This window comes from Nannospalax galili, unplaced genomic scaffold, assembly GCF_000622305.1.
Source record: "Nannospalax galili isolate Female #2095 unplaced genomic scaffold, S.galili_v1.0 scaffold1231, whole genome shotgun sequence".
NCBI lineage: Eukaryota > Metazoa > Chordata > Mammalia > Rodentia > Spalacidae > Nannospalax > Nannospalax galili.
In genome coordinates, this window is record NW_008329696.1 from 985,295 (window position 1) to 1,005,170 (window position 19,876).

General features: G+C 47.6%; 1 protein-coding gene across 5 annotated transcripts in view; it reads right to left on the reverse strand.

The window, feature by feature from the left end:
* The window catches only part of Znf536 (zinc finger protein 536), a 487,581-nt gene extending 468,095 nt beyond the window's left edge, over positions 1 to 19,486 (reverse strand). For 2 of the 5 annotated variants that reach the window (XM_008841495.2, XM_008841502.1), the window contains exon 1: positions 15,096 to 15,764. The gene's annotated coding sequence lies outside the window, so the exon portion shown is untranslated. Of the gene's footprint in view, positions 1 to 15,095; positions 15,765 to 18,569; positions 19,192 to 19,333 lie in introns of those variants that run through there. The other 3 variants (XM_017800248.1, XM_017800249.1, XM_017800247.1) reach the window with 3 other exon arrangements.
* Positions 19,487 to 19,876: the final 390 nt, after the last annotated feature.

Consider the following 19,876-nt stretch of genomic DNA (forward strand, 5'->3'; position numbering starts at 1 on the left):
AAAATATTCTTTATGGAGAAACATCAAAAACTAATAAATTTTCTTTATATAAATGGAAAATTTAGAATAAAAATTTTCCTAGCTTATACATTTTTTAAACAGTTTAATAAATGTTAAGGAATAACTTGACATTTCACTTAGAAGTAAATGTAGAAAAGGACTATTTTATTTGGTCTCAACTTCTTGATTGCTTAGGTTTTGAGGCAGGGACTTACTATGTAGTCCAGGCTGGCCTCAAACTCTCAATCCTCCTGCCTCAGCCTCCTGAGTGCTAGGATTATAGGCATGTGCTACTGTGCCCAGCCAGTCTCTACATCTTGGTGTTCACACTCTTATGAAAAGCATATATCTAAAATTACACCCAAACCATGTGTTCCTTTAGGAAAACAGTGGTCTGTCAAATCATGTATTTTAAGTGGCTGCCTTTTACAAGTTGCTGTTCCAGAGGTGAAGTAGAGTCATCAAAGAGATAGCGGAGGGCCCCATGCTAGGATACAGTCCCGGGGGAGGGAGAGGAACAGAGCACACAAGCAATCCATCCAATCAATAAAGAGAAGTCCTGGGAAGAAGACAGGCAGGACTGTGAAAGACAGGCGTGAGAAGAGGGACACAAGAAAAACTAACCAGAAGTCACTGAGAGAGTCCTGTGGGGTGCATGGGAGTGGCCAGCAAGGGATGAGGATGAGAGCACAGGGCCAGGCAAGGAGTGCGATCACGCCGAAGGGCTCAAGAGAAGGCAGAGAAATGGAACCGGTGGGAGAGGGGGACACGTGGGCAAACATCAGTTGGACCAGGAGGATTCTGTCCATCATCTCTCTCAACCTAAACCCCCTCAGATGGAGGTCTGTCTCCTAGCCAGTAAGTGGACTTAATTCCAGTTTCTGCCTGTTCTAAATTTTCTGAAGCTCTCCATTGGCATTTCTCAGAAGGAAAGAAACAGCTGTGTCTCTGTAAAAACACAAAAACCTACAGGCAGCCCCACCACTAGCCCCCACTGGCCCCTTTGCCCAAGTGGGTCATTCCTCTGCCTCCCTGCCCAGCCAGGTGTTAGCCAGGGTGTTAATTAGCCAGGTCACCCCAAGAGGGGGAGCATCCATAGGGATAACAAGCCAAGAGCTCACGGGGCCCTCCTGTGAATAGCAGTCTGCAAGTCTTTGTCCAAACCAAGACAAGGTGAGGCAGTGAGGGGCAGACAGCTGACTTTTGAAATTCTTCTGTAATTATGACTTGAATCAAGAAAATGCACATGAATTCACAGGATGATAAATATTAGCATGCTTCTCCAAGTTCAAGTGAGTTGTCAATAAGACAATTAAAGCAGCATCAATAATATGCACTGTATGTTATTAGCTGCTATTCTACTATCCTAGGCTTTTGTGATCTCTGGAAAACAAAGGAGAGATGGCCATAGTGATACAAATACTTATTGCACAAGTGAGAGGTATAATCCCATGTAAATGCAATAGTCTAGGACCTGGGGGAGGCAAGGGATGAATGGTTCTGAAATACTGTGTGTGGAACTCGAGGTGATGAAGGATGACTGGATAGGAAAGACAGGTACAATAGAAAATTAGCAATCCTGTGTCCAAGACAGATCAATCACTTATATCACGTGACCTCAGTCAATAGGAACCTGAATAAGGGTTGGCTGACATTGGCCTTGGCTGACAATCAGAATTTGGAAATCAGAAACTCTGGAGTCTTTGAAAGCAAGAGGAAACTAAATGAAGATTTGGGTAAATGAATACATGTGAATGAATATAGCTTTTAAGAGCATGTGTGTTCCTACAAACACATATATACAAATGCACATCCTCCTGTACACACATACATCTACGTATTCATGCATGCAATGTGAAAATGAAAACCTATATGATGTTTCACTGGACTGGAATTTGGAATAAAGAATCTCTTGAATACAAATTGCAATGGCAAAAGTTTTATTGTTCCCCAAGACAAAACCCTACACAATGCTTTCCCTATACATCTGCAGAATCAAAAATCACTTTCTTCCAAAAATAACTTACAAAAAAAGGCATTAAATGTACTGGAATGAGGGTAGACGCTAAAAGTACTATTTGTTGACACTTGGTGAGTTCAGATTGAACAGAGAATTTGTCTCCAAATTAATGAGCCAGACATAATAGAACCCTGTCAAAATATTGATTTTATTTTATCCTACCTATTGTTGGCACTCTCCTCGAAGTTGGAGAAAAAATATAATTTTTTCATTAGCGTTATCGTTTGTTATTATTACATTAGCTGCTGTTTATTATGGAGAAGGAACCTCGAGTCACTTTCCAAGATGGTTATAGAACAATCACATGGAAATTTGTGATAGAGACTAAAATAAAAATGCCAAATGTTTCCCAGACAATTTTTACTATAGACTAAAATAGTTCTAAAGAGAAAAAAAAATGGTTGGTTCAAACTTCATAATACATGGCACATAATTTAGATTTATATCATAGACTTGGGTAGAATTACTATACCAACTAATGCTTAAAATTAAAATGATTATGCCCAGTTTACTATAGCTTACCTTATAATAATCAAGTTAATAAGTGGACAGTAGCAAATAGATATTTTCAGAGTTGAAAAGATAAAAGCAGAGAGAAAACCGTTTACTGCAATCTGTTCCTTTATTATGAAGGATATTTTTATAGTGTTCTTAAACACTTTTTCTTCTAATTCATCACAGAATTTTGCCAAGGAAAGGGAAATATTTTAAGCAACTTTTCCAAAAGTATAATAAAAGTCATACATTAGTTTCCCTGATTTCTCTATTGAGTCACTCTCATAATATTTTACATCTACGTTACATGATGTAAAACATGATATATATGAAGGACTATTTGGAATGTTTACAGTTATTTAATGAAATTTACTTAACCATTTAAAACCAAATGATGAGGAAAAAAAGTTCAGTTTCCAAAGAGCCAGGACATAATTCACTTTCCAGTAAAAATGAAATTAAATTAAAAAGTTGCCACTGCAATAATGTAAATAATAAATCTGAAGAACCAGGAATGAGCCATACTCATAATGTCTACAATAGACATCTTATTTGGACCAACAGGTACCACAGGCAAGCATCTAGCTCTCCAACCAGCTTGTTCGTCTCCTTAAAGGGGCAGATGGTCATGACTCCCAGACAAGATATGGGACGAGAAGATGAGACTCCCATCAAATGTCCAAGAGGTCAGGGTTGGAGCGATGGCTCAGTGGTTAAGACTACTGACTGTTCTTGCAGAGGACTCAAGTTTGGTTCCCAGCGTTCACATGGCAGCTAACAATCATCCTAACTCCAGTTCCAGGGGATCCAACACCTTTTCTTGACCTCCAAGGGCATTGCACGACATGGGTGTACTTACAAACATGCAGGCAATACACTCACACACATGAAATAAAAATAATAATTTTTTAAGTCCGAGAGGTCCCTGTGGGACAGGGCACCCACTTACGGAGTGGTCCCTCCACACCCTGGAGCTCAGAATGCCGCCTCATGTGGAGACAGGGAGAAAAGAGATGGAGCCAGAATGTAGAAATGTTCCCCAGACATGCAGGGCCAAGAAAGGGGATGCTACTAGGAAACCAGAGGCTCCCCATCTCTGCTCCAGGCTGTGTGGAACACAAGGAGCCACAGCCATCTACCCCTCAGCACAGAGATGCATCTGAGAATTCTGTTGTTGGTCCATTTCCCACCTCAAACAGCAGTCAGTGCACTCTCAAGGAGGAACTTAGTTCCAGCCACCTGATGCCATCAAGACTACATGAACACCAGACATACATTGCTGCTGCCCACAATGCGGCAAACTGTTTAGTCAACTTTTCTTTTTTGCAAGTAGAAGGAATACACCCTAAAATTATACAAAACAAATGTGTGGTCTACCCATAAGCCAGGACCAGTCATTTGTTATCGTTGTAAGTATGTAACATACACCATTTCAGAAGCTGGTCTTCCATACAACAGGCAAAGCAGTAGGTCTGTTTACACCAGCATCCCACAAACACGTGAGGGATGCTGTTTGGCAGCTTTGTGATGGCTATAGTGTTACCAGAGGATAAGACTCTTCCTTCCCCATTAGAATCCTATGTGGCCACATCATATGTGATCTGTTTTGCCCAAAACATTGCTATGTGGTGCATGACTGTATAGCCAAAGTACAAAGGAGTAGGGTAGTCAGGGACACACCCCACAGCTGAGAGTAGGCGGAGGGGGCGGAGGAAGCCAGGGGTCCTGGAATCCTGTTGTGAATCTCAGCAGAAACTGCCCTGTAAGAGAAGCCAGTCCTTTTTACCTTACATCTACCTTCCTCTTCTATCTCCACGGTGTGCCCAGCTCATGGAAGACCCCCCAGTAGGTATCTGCAGACCGGATGTGATTCTTATAACAAGAAAAATGAGGCCAGAAGGAGGGCAGTGAAGAAAGACCACCTGAAATAAAGAGGATGACCTTGGATCACAGGAGGGGTCGTAGGGCAGAGAAGACAGCAGTAGTCAACAGACGCTCGCCAACGTGGGTATCCCTCAGCAGGATGTACTCACATGCAAAGAAAGGCCATACTATTCTTTGGAGGGCCTCAGACACCCTGGACTCTCTCTCTCTCTCTCTCTCTCTCTCTTCCAAGATCTCGCTAGCTCAGGGCTTCTCCATCTACTTTCTCCTCTGCCTGGAACTCCCCATACTCTTGCTCCTTCTCACCCTCTGAGATGCCTTTGACCGCCCTGCTGACAAGGTCTCTTCCACAGAGCCCTCTGCTCTGTCCCTTCATAGTGCTCGGGACTAGAAGGATAAAGAAACTCGGGCTCTCTTTCCAGAGCAGCAGGAACCATGGCTGTGTCAGCTCTACCTCTATGCACCGAGCACCTAACACACCTGGCACAAAGCAGGTGCTCAGCAAGTACCTGAGAAAAACAACACAACCACATCACTCTCTATGCCTCCTCCCTGGGCCTTCTCCCAGCCTACCAGTGTTCAGCCTGGGGCTGCCATGAAAAGTTGTTGGGGAAGTCCTGAGGGGACTCAAAGAGCCTGGGACACTTCTGAGTCACCTCCCTAAAGAGATGTATACCCTTTGGGGTTCTACAGACTGGACACAAGCCCAGCAAAGCGAGTCCCAAGGCTTTCATGCCGCATAACTAGTGTCAACACCTTTTTCCCAGGTTTGGACAAATGGTGTATTCTTGGGAAAAGCCAAAGCCAGGCCCCTTGGTCCTATTGTCTCCTGAGAAGCCTGACTGAAAGTCTGGAGGTCATTTGCTCCTGAACCCTGAGACTGGGAGCAGAGATGGGGGTATCTCTCTGGGCCTTGCCCAGGCTTAATGATCCTATGTCCATGTATACTTCCAGGGCGAGGGCAGGAAGGTGAGGACACCTGGAGATAGGAAGAGACATCTAAAGGCCCAGGGGATTGGCACTGCCCCCCTCAGGAACTGAAGATGGGACACTGTCCTTCACTGTCATCCCTGGGCCTTGGACTTAAGGAATATTAACTAAGTACAGAAATGGTTGCTAGGATGAGAAGTGCTCAGAGCAAGTCTCCCCATTTAGGGTCCACGGAGTGAGTGTGCAGAGCTTTGCATCAAAAGCTTTGCATCCCGAGCCAGACTCAGTGGCTGTGTTTTTCTAGGAAATCCTATCTGCGGCTCCAGGCAGGTACCAAGAGTCCCTTTCCAGGGACACACGCAGCCCACAGGTCACAACTACAGCCTGCACTCAGAGAGCCCTGCACTGACCCCCACCAGCAGCTGGACCTTTGGTAAGACTGCAGGTGGGTAAGCTGCCCTTCTTCCACCAAAAAGCAGAGTGTGAGAATTGACTAAAATGACACCTGGCATTTTCAAACCCAAGGCCAGCCTCCTCATGCACACTAGATAAGTACTAATTGCTCGTTTACAGGGCTTGATCTCAGTTTCACATCCCCCAGGGAAGATAAGATCTGGCGCCCACACAGCATCCCTGGAGCATCAGACTTCCCAAGTCACTTTGGCACGCCATTCCTGTAGATCTGGGGGTCCTCTTCTGTGAGGGAAAGGCAGCCAGAAATTCCACCTTTTCTTATGTGGGCACAAGGACAGAGTGTGTTAGCCACTACCTTTTACTTGAATGACTTGTTCAGAATACAATGGCCACACATTCAACTCATTAGTGAAGTGTTAAGGTCTTCAGAAATCAACAACATGTGAATATTCATCAATATGCAAATAGGATGAATGGGGGGTGTAACTTTCATTTGAAACTTAACGCCTAAGATCTCTTCTCTGCTTTTATTCTGTTTTTGTCTTGGCACAACAGTCACACAATGTTTTAATTTTTTTCTCAGTCCTGGGAATCAAATAAAGAGCCTCAAACACCACCACTGAGCTTCATCCTCAGCCCTCTTTTTACTTTTAATTTTGAGACAGAGTCTAGCTAAATTGCCCATGCTGACCTTGAACTTGCCTCAGCTTCTTCAGTTAACTGGGATGACAGACCTGGGCCACCCAGCCTGGCTTAGTGTTTTGCTTTCATTCAAAGCATCATTCCGTCTAGGATACAAAGGCACTTAATATATAAAAGGAATGAATGAATGAATGAATGAATGAGCGAATGAATGAACGAATACTTCCTTGGCTTTGGCTATGGGAAAAACCAAGGCTTACATTCCTCCCATCAGGATTCGCAAAATTAATATGTGTGAATATGTATATGACACACATACATGTACTTGTACACATGTGACATGTGTGCCCACGTGGTGTTATGTCTATGTGTAACAGCACACATGTGATGTATGGGACTCATATGTGCACATGTGTGCCAAGTGAGCTGGAACCCAGTGCTAACATCTGATGGCCTAGACTAGCAGCGATTATTTAGTGAAGACTGCAGACCCCACCCCCACCCCAGACTGTACGATGAACTGAGCTGACCCTTTAAGATATATCTTCAGAAACAGAAGAAATCAATCCCTCGATCCTTATTGATCTCCAGGTAAATAACTCCAAAGACCAGCCAGGGCCACAAATGGGGAGAGCCACTTCTGAGGGCTCTTCAAATGATCAGTTGGGTGTATTTTAAAACAGCCAACCATTTCTAGAAGTCAGGCAGTAGTGCTGAGTGGGTATTCCTTGACTAGCTGCTCTCTGGGCTCTTTAATGAATCGTTTTCTCTTTTAATCCTGTTGACTTTCTGAAGGAAAAAGAACTATTCCAATACCACCTAGAAGAACAGGAAGTCCTGAACACCATAATGCCCTGCTTACCAGTATGGAAGCACAAGGGGTGGGTGCCGAACTCACTTCCCCCTGAGTGATACTGCTTAGCTGCAAAGCCAAACAAAGCCAAAACTCCTCAGGTCCTTCCCCAGTCTCAAACTTGAAATAAGTATCTTGACTGTGGAAGGAGGGAGGGATCTTGCCTAAATATTAAATTATGCAAAAAAACATTTAGAGCTAGTGATAGATCAAGCAACATGCCTGTGCCATGTAACCCTGGCCAAAAAAAAAAAAAATTAATTAGTGAACGCATTGCACACAAAGAATCCTTCCCCAGACTCTGCTTTCAGGAGCAATGACACAGCAAGTGGGAAACTTCATAAACTTGCCTTGTGCTCATCTAAAGGTTAATACTTGGTGGATGATTGAGATTAATGAAAGAGAGACAGCCATAGCACCCCAGCCGAGAAAAAATAAAAAAATGTGATCATCTACCTTTGAGAAGGAGACGGGGGAGTAGAGATTCCTGCACATTTAAGTACAACTTATCACATCCAGGCTTGCATCAGATCTGACTTAGATAATTCCTAGAGGAATGTGCCATCCGGGCCTCCTCACGCCAATGACCAGCCATGACCAGCCACTTGATGCCAGCCTCCACCAGCCGGAAGTCAAAGAGGCAGATTCCAACTCCAAGGTCTATTCTGAGGATGAGAGCAGCTGGAAACCACTCATTCTTTAGATCAATGAACAAATTATTTCATTGAAGGCAGTATTTGGAGATCACACACAAAAATTACGTGATTTTTATTTTCATAATAGCATCATGTAAAGAAAGAAAAAGTTGCCATTACCACAGAACCCCATGATCCCCCAAAATCCACACATGGGCCTGGTATTTTTCTCCTAAACAGTCAGCCTCCTAATCCAGGCCATGCCTGCAAACCCCATCTCACTGTGATCTAGCTCTTGTCAACCTTTTGAGACAGGAGGGTGAAATGTAAGGATCAAGTTTCAGGTATCAGTGAAGATAAAAAAGGCAGAATGTCAAAATGCAGCCAGCTCTCCTGGGAGCATATTGAGCATGCTTCGTACCCCCGGGATCTAGACTGTATTACTTGCCTTCGCCAGACAACCATCACTAAAGAATAAACATGCCAACAGGCTCAGGAACACATCCACACACACCCCCAATAAAAGACAGGCTGGTCACCAACCAGTACATCACACCAGTCAGATGACCAGGCCTTGCCTAGTCCATGGTGTGACACTCTCAGAAGATCCCTGTGTCTTCCTCAGGGTGACAGTAGTTGTTAAAGGTGAAGACTGCTGTTTTAGCATGCTTTACCAGTATGCTTGTAGAGATGACAAAGGTCTCTGTTATCTTGTCTATACTGTTTCTTCTGCCTCCAAAATATACAAGGGAATTGTAAATGGAATTAATATTGCAATTCTCACTCCCCTCTCCCAAATAAAACCTTTTTCTTAAATACCTTCAAAAGAGTTTTTTAAAAAAAAAAAAAAAAAAGGAGGAAATGGGAGAAGGATTGAAATAGAATAAAACAAAACACAGAAAAAATAAATATTAAGTTGTCAAATCAATGAGTAAAGAAAAGAATTGCAGGCTGATCTTTTCCTTAACAGTGGACCTGTCTGTGAGCAATTCAGGCAAGCGGGTTCCAAACACTGGGCAGTGGCACTTGAGCACTGAGCATCATAAGAGCACAGGAAAGAGAGGGCAGCCGCTCTGCCAGCCAGGCACAGAGACCGCCCTCCACTATCAGAGGGTTCAGCTGGCAGACTGAGCCCTTTCACGTCTGTATGCAGCCTTCTCTCTCCCTCCCACATTTCCACACCACCAGTTATCCACCTTTGAAACTCTTATTTGGCTGTTGGAGGGAGCCTGTCACCCACCAATGCTGACGTCTACCCTGGTCCTCATTAGGTAGCAATCCTGGGGACTGAAGTTTCTCAGACACTGCAGAGATAACGCATGAGTTTAATGATCAGATCCAGCCATGTTCACCACAAGCTGGTGTGCTGGGAGCAGATTCCAGCCTGCCTGAATGACTCCTTGGTATCCACAGACCAAAGTCCCAAACCAGAGCTCCACTAGCACCCCTGGGAGTGGAACAGCCCAGGCACTGCCCTGTCATTCTAGACCCCCGTCTCCTAAAGTACAGTCCCTACAGACCCCAGCCTGGCCTTAATAATCATTCTTGCCAGATTTGACTGGAAGAGGTTTTTATAGAGAATTAAAAAAACCTTGGAAAAATGACTCACATTTTCCTCTAGTAAACAAGAAGATAGATAACTGTTTCTAGATAGTTTTAAAGATAAACAGCAAGCTATTCAAGGAGGGTATATTTTACACTTAGAATCTATCTATGTGATCTGTGATCTGTGAACCATCTCCACACTGACTCTGGCTATTGCAAATTTCCAAATATTTTCTCCCTCTGGAAAATAAATTTACAAGAATGAATATGTTCTCAAAACAACCAGTTCCAGTTTAGGGTCTTTTGCTTTCATTTTAAAGGGAAATTGCTATTGCTAGAAGAATAATTTTTATCCCCTGTCCTAAGGATTGTACAGGAAGGCAGGATGCCAGCAAGGTTAGGAATAGCAGCTTCCCCAGCCAGAGCAGCTGGCTTCCAATCTCTTGGCTGCAACAAGTTGTCCAACACTCAGTTAACCCTCTGGGAATCTGTGATGCCTTGCCTGGGTGGTTAAATGGCTTAAACAATATAACACACCCAAGAACAGCATATGATGCCCCACATTGGCCCAGCATCAAACATCAAGCAAGGCAGGTGCTAACACTGTGACCACCTCCCACCTAAGTGCTGGGGCAATATTCACTGAGTTAACAGACTCCTGAGGCCCTTCCAGAGTCCTTCCATGAGCCCAAGTCCCTGTCTGAGGGCTGCAGGAGCCTGTAGGTGGAACATCAGGGTTTGGTGGCGCTTATCTGGAATCCTAACACTTGGTACACTGAAGCAGGAAGGTCATGAGTTCAACGCCAGCCTGAACTATATATTCCTGTCTTAAAGGAATAAATAAACCCAAAACAAATCTTTGGGGACTATATGGGAACACTAGAAATATAATCATTAAAATAAAAACTGAATGGACAATTCTGTGACTAATCTCCATTTTTAGAGAATCTATGAATTACCTCTTACAACCTAAATAGAGCTCACTCTCACTTGCTCACTCTCTGAGAGAGAGAGACAGAGAGAGAGAGATTTGGTAATGAGAGAGAGAGATTTGGTAATGACACAACAAAAGGTTAAAACACTTTGAAGGGGCTGATGATCTCTCCTAAGGCAAGGGGAGTTTGGAGCTATGATGTAACCCCACAGGGAGCTGGCAGACTAGCACCCTGGTGGTAGAGCCATGGGAGGAGGGAGGGGCAGGATTGCAGGGGACAAGCCTACCTCCACCTCCGTAATCAAACGCCCAACTAAACACAACTCAGGTAATCAAAGCAGCAGAACTTGATAGAAAACCTTCAGGTTAATGTCAGCTCCAGCCTATGGTGATCATTTTTCCTGTGTCAAAACGGCACTTAATTTTCTCATCAGAAAGCCATAAACTAAGAATGGTATAAAGTGGAGATAGAAAATGGTTAGCCTGCATCCATCTCTCACTACTCAGGAAGCATAGCATGGTCCTTCTGTGCTAACCACCCATAGGCTTCTGCATGCCTTGGCTTGCTATGATGCCCATCCTGTCTCTTGAAAGCCCCTGGTGTGGGAAGGGTAGCCGAACATGGGGCAGGATGGTATTTCACAGTCAGAGAGAAAAATGTGCCAATTCTAGGGGCAGAAAGGACAGAAAGGGCAGAAAGGACCCAGGAGCTACTCCTGGGTCCCTAGCTTCCCCTACTCATGCCTTAGTTTTCCTTCTTGAAACTCTGAATAAATATAGAATCTGCCCTGGTACATAGGGATGTTGGAAAGCACAGAGTAAGTGCTAAAAAATAAATGATTGTCATTATCCCACCAGCAGGGTGCCCAGCCTCACCACAGATCCTGAGAACGGTCACTTTTAGCTCCTTGGTTTACATGTGGTCCAGGGACACAGTTCTCACCCACAGGGCCATTTTTAGGGTGTAATTGATATTTAGAAACATCACAATTGAGTCTTACACCTTGCCCTGGACACCCTCTTATAGTTCACATGGATTCTTCCAGGCTGGAAAGTCTCCCTCTTCTCAGATCCCCAAAGCTACCCTCATTTGATACAGGGCAGAATCCCCTGGTCTTACAGGCACTGTTCTCTATCAGCTGAGGGCGGGGTGGGGGGTTTGACCAAAACTGACTTCCCTGTCCTCTGTCCTCTTTGAAAGGTCCAGGACAAGACCTGGTATGTGCACAATATAGAAAATGAGCTTGATTCTCCTACCTGCGGAATATGTGAAAATGTCTGCACATCCTTATGATTATAATCAGGGTGCTACTGATATCTAATGGGTTGGGAACCAACACCCACAAGTGGAAAAAGTACCTAGCACCACCTTTGAGAGATCTTGGTCAGCAGCGATGGTGCCCAGGTGACTCCGACAGTCAAGTCTCTTGGGGGAGTACTGAGAGCTTCCACATCCAAGGCATCTCCAGCTGGCCTAGCATGTATGAAAAGCTGAGCACTTGATGCTCTTTAGAGTCCCTCCAATACTAGAGGAAGACCAAAGACCACAATGAATTTTGAAAGTGGAAACTGGAGAGAGTCTCTGTAGCCCAGAGAGCCGGCCAAAAGCCACCCTCTGCCCGCACCACGCAGCTCATGGCAGGCAGTCAACAGAAACCCATGGGTGGCACAGACTGGCCAGGGAAGGCCTACCCCAGACCCTGCTGGGGCCAATGGCAGGTGGCTTGCTTCATGGCTCACTATCCTGAGGTGGCTTTCGTCCATGCCTGCCTTCATCTGGAAAAAGTAAGATAAGGCAGGACGTAGAGAACAGCAGCCCACCTGGCCCAGGACCCACTTTCCTTGTACTTTCTGATTCTTTCCAAACATTTCTAGACCAATCCTCCACCTGACACACACACGTACAAACTCACTAGTCTCTCCTGTGTGCTGTAATTGTGGGTGAAAAAAGAAAATCATCTCAGGGCAGGTGCCCTGAGCAGACAGCACCCTCCCTCTGCACGTGTGTGTATGAATGCCTGTACACACACACACACACACACACACACACACACACACACACACACACACACACACACACACACACACACACACCTGCCATCACCTCAACTGAGACCCCAGTTATGACAATCAAAAGCCACTTCCTGGCTTAGCTCCCTTTGACTTTACACATTATGCGACTCGGGGCCCAAACCATTTCTTTGGCAGAGGCTTTCCTTGAAAAACTCCCTCCCAGGAATCACAAAATACCAGAAGAGCCTGGCTAGCCAGCTGGGCAGAGACCTCCATGTTTGTCCTCCCTTTTTAATCTCAGCCAGGCCTTAAGCATCCCATCCTGGAGCGGGTGTGGATTCACTGAAGAAACCGTGCTAGCACAGACACTTAAGGTCAGGGCCTGTCCCTTGCTTTTTGACTCTAAAATGCAGCGTGAGAGGTGGTATCAGGTCACCAAGAACACATGTCCTTGTGCCTAATCTAAGACCTCACTGGAGACAAGATGAAGCCGAGCTCAGCACCCAAGGGCTCCAGGTTCCCATAGAGTTGAGGCTCTTGTACCCTCAGCATGGACAAAAGGTGACTTAATGGAAATTCACTTCTGTTTTAAATTTGCATCAAGTCTCACTTTAAATAATGTTGAGAACAAAATGCAAGTCGATATTTCAGCTTACTTAAAAGGCTTATTAAAAACACTAAATCCAAAGATGTTAAAAAGCTATAATTGTACTCATTGAAACCGGGAAAATAAATCTATTTTGCTTTCTTCTTTTATGATACTCTTTAAAAAAAAAAAAGTTCATCTATATTCTCAGGAGCATCGTTGCTGTCTTTTTTCCCCTCCATTCAAGGCACTTTAAAAACACCTGTGCCATTCATAGGCAACTTTTGAGCAAGAGGCAGCCATGCTCTGGGAAGGCTGTTTGATTTCCTGACACCAGAGAGAAGCTCTCGGTTTGCTTGAAAAGTAAGATGGAGTTCAGAGTTCACTTGAAAGGGCTTGTGGATTTTATAGGTCTGAGCGGATGAAATTTCCCTGGTTACCTAAGGCAGAGACAATAACCTGATGGGTCAGCTTTTTGGGACTCAGCAGACAATGCATGTCTGATCACAGCCCTCGGCACCCAGCGGGCAGACCTGACTAGTAGGGCCACACATTTTGACCAGTTCCTGTCTTCTCCCATAATAGAGGCTATTGGCCTCTGGCTTGGACCAGCCCAGCGTGACTATGGCTCCATGCCTGCCCTAAGTCTTCCGTGAACACAGCCCAGGCCAGCAGTTAAGTTGCTGAGTTGCTAAGACTGCTCAGAAGTAAAGCACTCCAGGCATGGAACAAGATGGGATTTCAGAGCACTGGTCCAAGAGAATACAAATTTATTGAAAGCGTTTTCTCCAGGTTTTACCTAATTACCATTTATGACTCCAGGAACTGTTTCCCCCCCGAACCCGGTTTAGGGTGAAAGCATTTTAAAGACGTTCTCTGTGGATGACATATGAGGTGTTAACCTTTTTTCATATGCCCAGATGTTAAGTTCATTTTCATCACATTTATGCAAATTTCATTTGAACAGTAAATCAAAAGAAATCTTAAATCATTGTACACTATTTAAAAATCAACACAAAAAATCCAGTTTACTTGCAACCATATTAACATAAAGTCACAGTTAATGGACTGCCAGTAAGAAGCAAATGTCACAACCCCTTCATCCATACAATTGCTGCAGCAAGACCTGAGGTCCATCCATCAGATCCAGACACAGCTGCCTGTCCACAATCAGAGTCCAGTTTCACTGGATGAAGGGTATTCTGAACATCAAAGGCTGCTAAAAGTTTTCCAAACTTTGGGAAAACAGGAGACCCTGGATTCAGGGGCCTGACCCCCGCCCCACAAGCTAGTATCTACATGGGGCTGGCCAGTGCAAAGGCTGAGCCCAATGGTCATGCTATGGGGCAGCTGGCTCCCTCTGTGGGGTAAGGGAGTTAATTCTTAAGGCTCTGGGTCCTGCATTTGTCAGAGAGCTGACCGGTGGAGCTATCATTACCAAGCAACTCAGCCAGGCGGGTAATGGTGGAATCAGGAGACATTTGCACTCTGCTATCAGAATGACATCATAACTAAAGAAGCCTTCAGCGGAAGCCCTGGGCTCTCTCCTAGCTAAGGCCAGAGGGCTTTGGGGGGCGCCCCCCTGCGACTCCCAGAGCTTAAAGCTGAGTCCTCAGAACCCTTCCAGGCAGAGTGGTAGGTCCTGCCCACTGCAAGTTCCCAGGCTGGCCCAGGAACAGGAAGGACAGCTACAGTCCTCCCCACAACCAATCGGCTTCTTCCCCCCCATCCTGCTCACTGTAAATAATAATAATAATAATAATAATAATAATAATAATAAATAATGTCTTTTTAATAATTTGAGATTGTGAAGCCACTCCCATGGTTGGGCTAGAGCCGGCATTTCATGCACGCAGCTGTGCCTCTGCTGCAGAATTTATGGCATTTCCAGCCGAATTGTCAATCTGTCGGTGACCCTGTGTTCAGCAAAACGGCTTGCACTCTCTCCTTTCGAGCCTTAGAAACAGAGGAGCCGCGGGAGGGGGTTCAAGAGGGAAGCTTCCTGCTCTGGTTTTGGAAGCTTTTCTTCCTTTTAAAGCCGAACACACAAGCGCAAGCGCGCTCGCGCGCGCGGGCACACACACACACACACACACACACACACACACACACACACACACACACACACGCACGGAGACACAAACCTTAGAATAATGGGGGAGGCTTTTGGCGACAAACTGTATCCGCGGCGTGACAAGCAGCCAGCCCCGCTTGCTCGCAGTTCAGCCCTCCACAGCCGCGGCGGCGGTGGTCCGGACCCGCTACCCGCGATGCCAACTCTACAGCATCCCCCAGCATCTCCCCTTCAGTCTTGCTACAGGTACACGCGTGGCCCAACCACCTCACCTCGCCGGAAAAGTCGAGAGACAGAGGAAGGAGAGGAAAAGTTCCTTGAGCTGCCAGGCTGGCAGAGTTGGTGCTCCCGCCGGCTACCCGCACTCACCCGAGCCGGGCCCGCTCCGGGGGCATCTGCGCCCCCTTAACCTCGGGGCGCACCGAGGACACCGCTGGGCACTTACTTGGCACTTGCTTTTGCGTGTGCAGGTCGTCGGGGCTTTCACTTGGGTTTTCAAACAAGTTTCAGGGAGGAAGAAGGAGGCAAAAAAAAAAAAATCCAATTATGTAAATGGACTCCGGCCCGGGAGGCGCGCGTAGGATCTGACGCTGCTACTGTACGAGTTCTCCAAGCAGCCCGGCCCGGCAGATTTATGGGGGCGCGTCACCGCTACGCCAGGTCCCGCCGCCGGGGCATCTCGAAGTTAATTAAAGCGATAATGTCCACTTTTCTGGCGACCCTCCATGCGTGGGCTTACTACTTCACCCTCCAACCAGATCCGGGTGGGGTTCCGGGGGTGCCCCCCAAGTCTCTCCTCTTTCTCTCTTCTTGCCCCCCCCGGCCTGGCTCTCTCTCTCTCTCTCCTTTTTGCTCTCTTTAAGTCGCCTGCCTTCCACTCAGTGAACAATGAACAAAGATGTGAGTGACGGGGAAAGATCGCCTCTCCCCCCGCCCCCCCTCCTAGCCCCAGCAGTGAGCAAAGCTGGTCTTAAAGTCAAAATGCAGTTAATAACAATCTGGGAAAGAAAACAGTGGGTTCCCACTCTAACCTCTCCACGCGCGCGCGTGCGTACACACACACACACACACACACACACACACACACACACAGACACACACGCACACACACACCCCACCCCAAGTTCACCTAAACCCTGCTTGGGAACCGGGGCGCCAAGGCCCCGGCGCTCAGAGCTACCCAATTCGCGGGAGACACTGGGGACAGCAGAGACAGGGGGTGGCGCTCACTCGGGCCAAGATCGCTGCCGGAGCCCCTCCCCGTCTGCTCCCCCCCACCCTCCGGCCCTCTCCCAGCGTCTACACTGAGCAGCCTGGCCCCGCAGCCCGCTCCGGCTGCTGCCGCCGGCCGGATGCGCTCAGCAAACGCGGCCCCTGTCGGATTTCTGCTAAACTGCAGAGCCGCTGCCCCGCGAAGGCGCTTAGAGAAACCCCGAGGCTGGCTCGGTGCACACTCACCCTGCCCGGCCCGCTCACCCTTAAGCGGGTGTCGGCAGGGCCACCCACCCGCGCCCACTTCTCGTGCCGCACACGCACCGTGCTCCCGAGTCCCGGAGGCCAGGACTGCGCACAGTCGCCCGCTGCTCTTCTCAAGTGAAAACTAAGGCGGCCAACAAATCACGTCTCCGGCAAGGCACCGGTTAGACATAACAATATCCGGCAAACAAAACCCGGCCACCGTTATCACCCGAGCGCCAGGCCGGGACCCCGCCCTGGCTCCTTCTGGTCCCCAAGTCCCCAGCTTCTGCCCGCACCGACTCCAGCCTTCTATTCCGGCATTCTCATCCTTCCAGAGAACTCGGGGACTGTTGCAAGCTGGACCAGAGGCGGACAGCAGGACAGATTCACAAATCAATAGAGTAAAATGGGGGAGCACTTAACTTTCCACCTGTCCCCAGAGAAACCTTTCGAGAATTTCCTCCAAAGAGTTAAGGGGAGGGGGACACAGTCTCTCTCTCTCTCTCTCTCTCTCTCTCTCTCTCTCTCTCTCTCTCTCTCTCTCTCTCTCTCTCTCTTTTCTCTAACTTCCCCAGCACCCATTTCCACCTTTCGTCATTTCACATACCTCCATGTATACGGCAATAATCTATATTTTCAGTTATTTGCAAAATTGCAACAGATGGGCGCATCCAGACCTGGACACTTTCTATTCATCAAAGAAAGCCCCCGTCTTTATTTTTTATTTTTATATTATTATTTTTTTGCCTAAAATACATCCCGAGTCCCGCCTACGACTGTTTTCCTTAATTCATCTTCAAAAAAAAAAAAAAGAAAGAAAGAAAGAAAGACAGAAAAAGAAAACGTCTTGAAGCAAACAGGCTTATTAGCCACGATCACACCAGCCTTAGTCTTGGGCTGGGCTGGGGGGTGAGTCCCTCTTCAAAACTGCAGTCTTCCCAGGCGCTCCCCCCGCAATCCTCCCTTCTGCTGACTGCCACCACCACCCCCCGCCCCCCAAGGGCCGCACTCCTTCGTTCTGATTGGCCTTGTGTCTACAGCCCCGGACTGGCCAGCTCAGTTCCCTCCATAACCTGTTATTTATTTATTTCTGTGTCTCAGGCCCCCTCCGGCCCCCGGGACCTCAGCGGGACTGGGGCAGGTGCAGCAGGTACCATGGGCGCGTGCAGGTGTCTAGGTGGTCCGTGGGTCACGAGTTCGCTCCCCAGGGCACCTTGGCGGGTCTGGCCGAGCTCCGCGGGCTCAGGAGGCCAATGCAAACACAAAATGGCAGGTCTCAGAGGCCCTCAAGTTAGGCACCCCAGAAGCATCAGCTAACTTTGATTTAAAAAAAAAAAAAAAAGGTTGCCAATTACCCTCAGTCTCCCGGGCGGAGGGCAGATCGCTGCCCGAGCGGCTGCCGGGGAGGCGAAGGCAGGCGGGTAGACCCCCGCCCCAGGCACCGGAGCAAACGGGGAAAGTCGCTGCAGAAGTTTCTGCCACGCAGCCTCCCCTTCCTTTGGGCTCCCCCAGCCCCAGACCCAACGGAAAGTTTCCCCGGCCGCGATCAGAGGCTGGTGGTGCGGGCGAGGGGGCGCGGGCCGGGCGGGGTGGGCGCTGGGTCCCGCTGGCGCGCCCTGCGCTCGGCCCCGGACTCCCTTTCAAAGTAACGGTCCCGGGACCGCGGCGGCTGCGGGGAGGCGGAGGCCGGGGCGCGGGTCCCGCTCGCCGCCGAAGTTCTCCAGCGCCATTCGATGCCCGGCGGCCGCCGCTTCTCCGTTTTCTTGCTCCTTTTTTCTTTTCTTTTTTTTTTTTTTTAAATTATTTTTTTTCCCCTTTAACCCCTGCTGACAGCTTCTCTCTCCAACGTCACAGCCACGGATATTTAATTAGACTGTATTTTTTAAATCGCGGTGGGGCTAATGAACCGGGCGGCAGGCCTCGCCTGGCGGGGGGAGGGGATTGGGTGGGGGGCAGGCCAAGAGTCCAAACTCACTTCACACCTCCCCAAAACCCCGGCCACCTCCCCCCACTCGCGCGCCGGTGCGCCCCCCGCCGCGCCGCCCCCCCTCCCCCCCGGGCCTCCCACCACCTTTGTTTGCCTTACCTTAAAACACTGAAACGCGGGCGTCGGGAGCAAACTCGGGCACGTAAACGGAGCGTTGTAAAAGATTGTGTTCAATGAATAATGAAACATGTCCACATGATTGACTTGATCATTTTCCGGGGCTGAGGGGGGACAGGCGCCCAGCTTGCGCGCCTCGCAAGCCCACTCGGCAGAACCCGGCCAACTGCTCCCAGTCCAGCCCGGGCAGGGCAGGCTCGGTTTTCATCAACCTCATTTCCGAATCGCCCCGTTCATTGATACTCATCAGCCAGCCCCAGCAGACATCCCATCCCCAGCTCGGCCTCCCCTATCTGGTAGGTGAAATGCATTGTACCATTAAAAACACTTCTCCATTGTCGCCCTGGCGTAATTCACGGCAACTAGATAGGTCTTTCGGCATTTAGCTTTGATGAGCCGGAGACTGAACCCTTGATATAATAATCTACAAAGAATGGTGTGTGATCGTCCATTTTTTCTCTCTGTCTAGCAACTAAGAAACCATTTAACACAGCGCAGCTCGCTTCTGACCTTGAGCTCATGTAAACACACTTATTAAAATCTATCTATTCTCCAAGAGCTACATTCTGATTGTCAGACTCGTTACAGAGACATACATCAGCCCCTTCGCTTGTCACTACTTTGCATTCCTGCCTTTGACTAAAGAATTTTTTATCCAGCCGAGAGGAAGAGAGCGATTGCCACAGAGAGAGAGAGGAGAGAGAGAGAGACTGGAAAAGGGGCAAAGGAAAACGCGTAATTCTTACCTGTTCCGCAAACTATTTAAAGTCTGTTTCTTTTCTGGGGGGGGCGGGGGACTCGCGGGTGAATCTCGGTGGACAGCGGGACGTGAAGAATCAGTCACAGCCCGGGCGTTTAAGAGAGTCATCTGCGATCAAATGACGTTGATCCGCGCTGTAACCTTGTGGCGTATTTAATGTAAATAAGGCAGTTATGTTGCCAGTCGCCGCGATACAAACATGGAGAGGTCCTCAGCCTCGCCTCCCGCGCCTGCCATTAGAGGCGACTTTATTTACAGACACTATTTAGGAGATCATGATAATTCTAAAACAATACTAGTGCCAAATGATTATGAAAATATGATTTTAATTAATCACGTAGTAGGCAAGGAAATTAGCATACGGTAATTAAACTTCGAGAGAAACGTCACGCAGGTTCTCTGCCTTGTGGGTCCAGAATAATCATTGTGGTGGGCTCCAGGACTTAATTACGAAACAAAATAACTTTTTTAAGGCAACTTTGTGAGGCTGGGTCTCAAGGCAAACGTTTGGGTAAATAATATAAGCCGA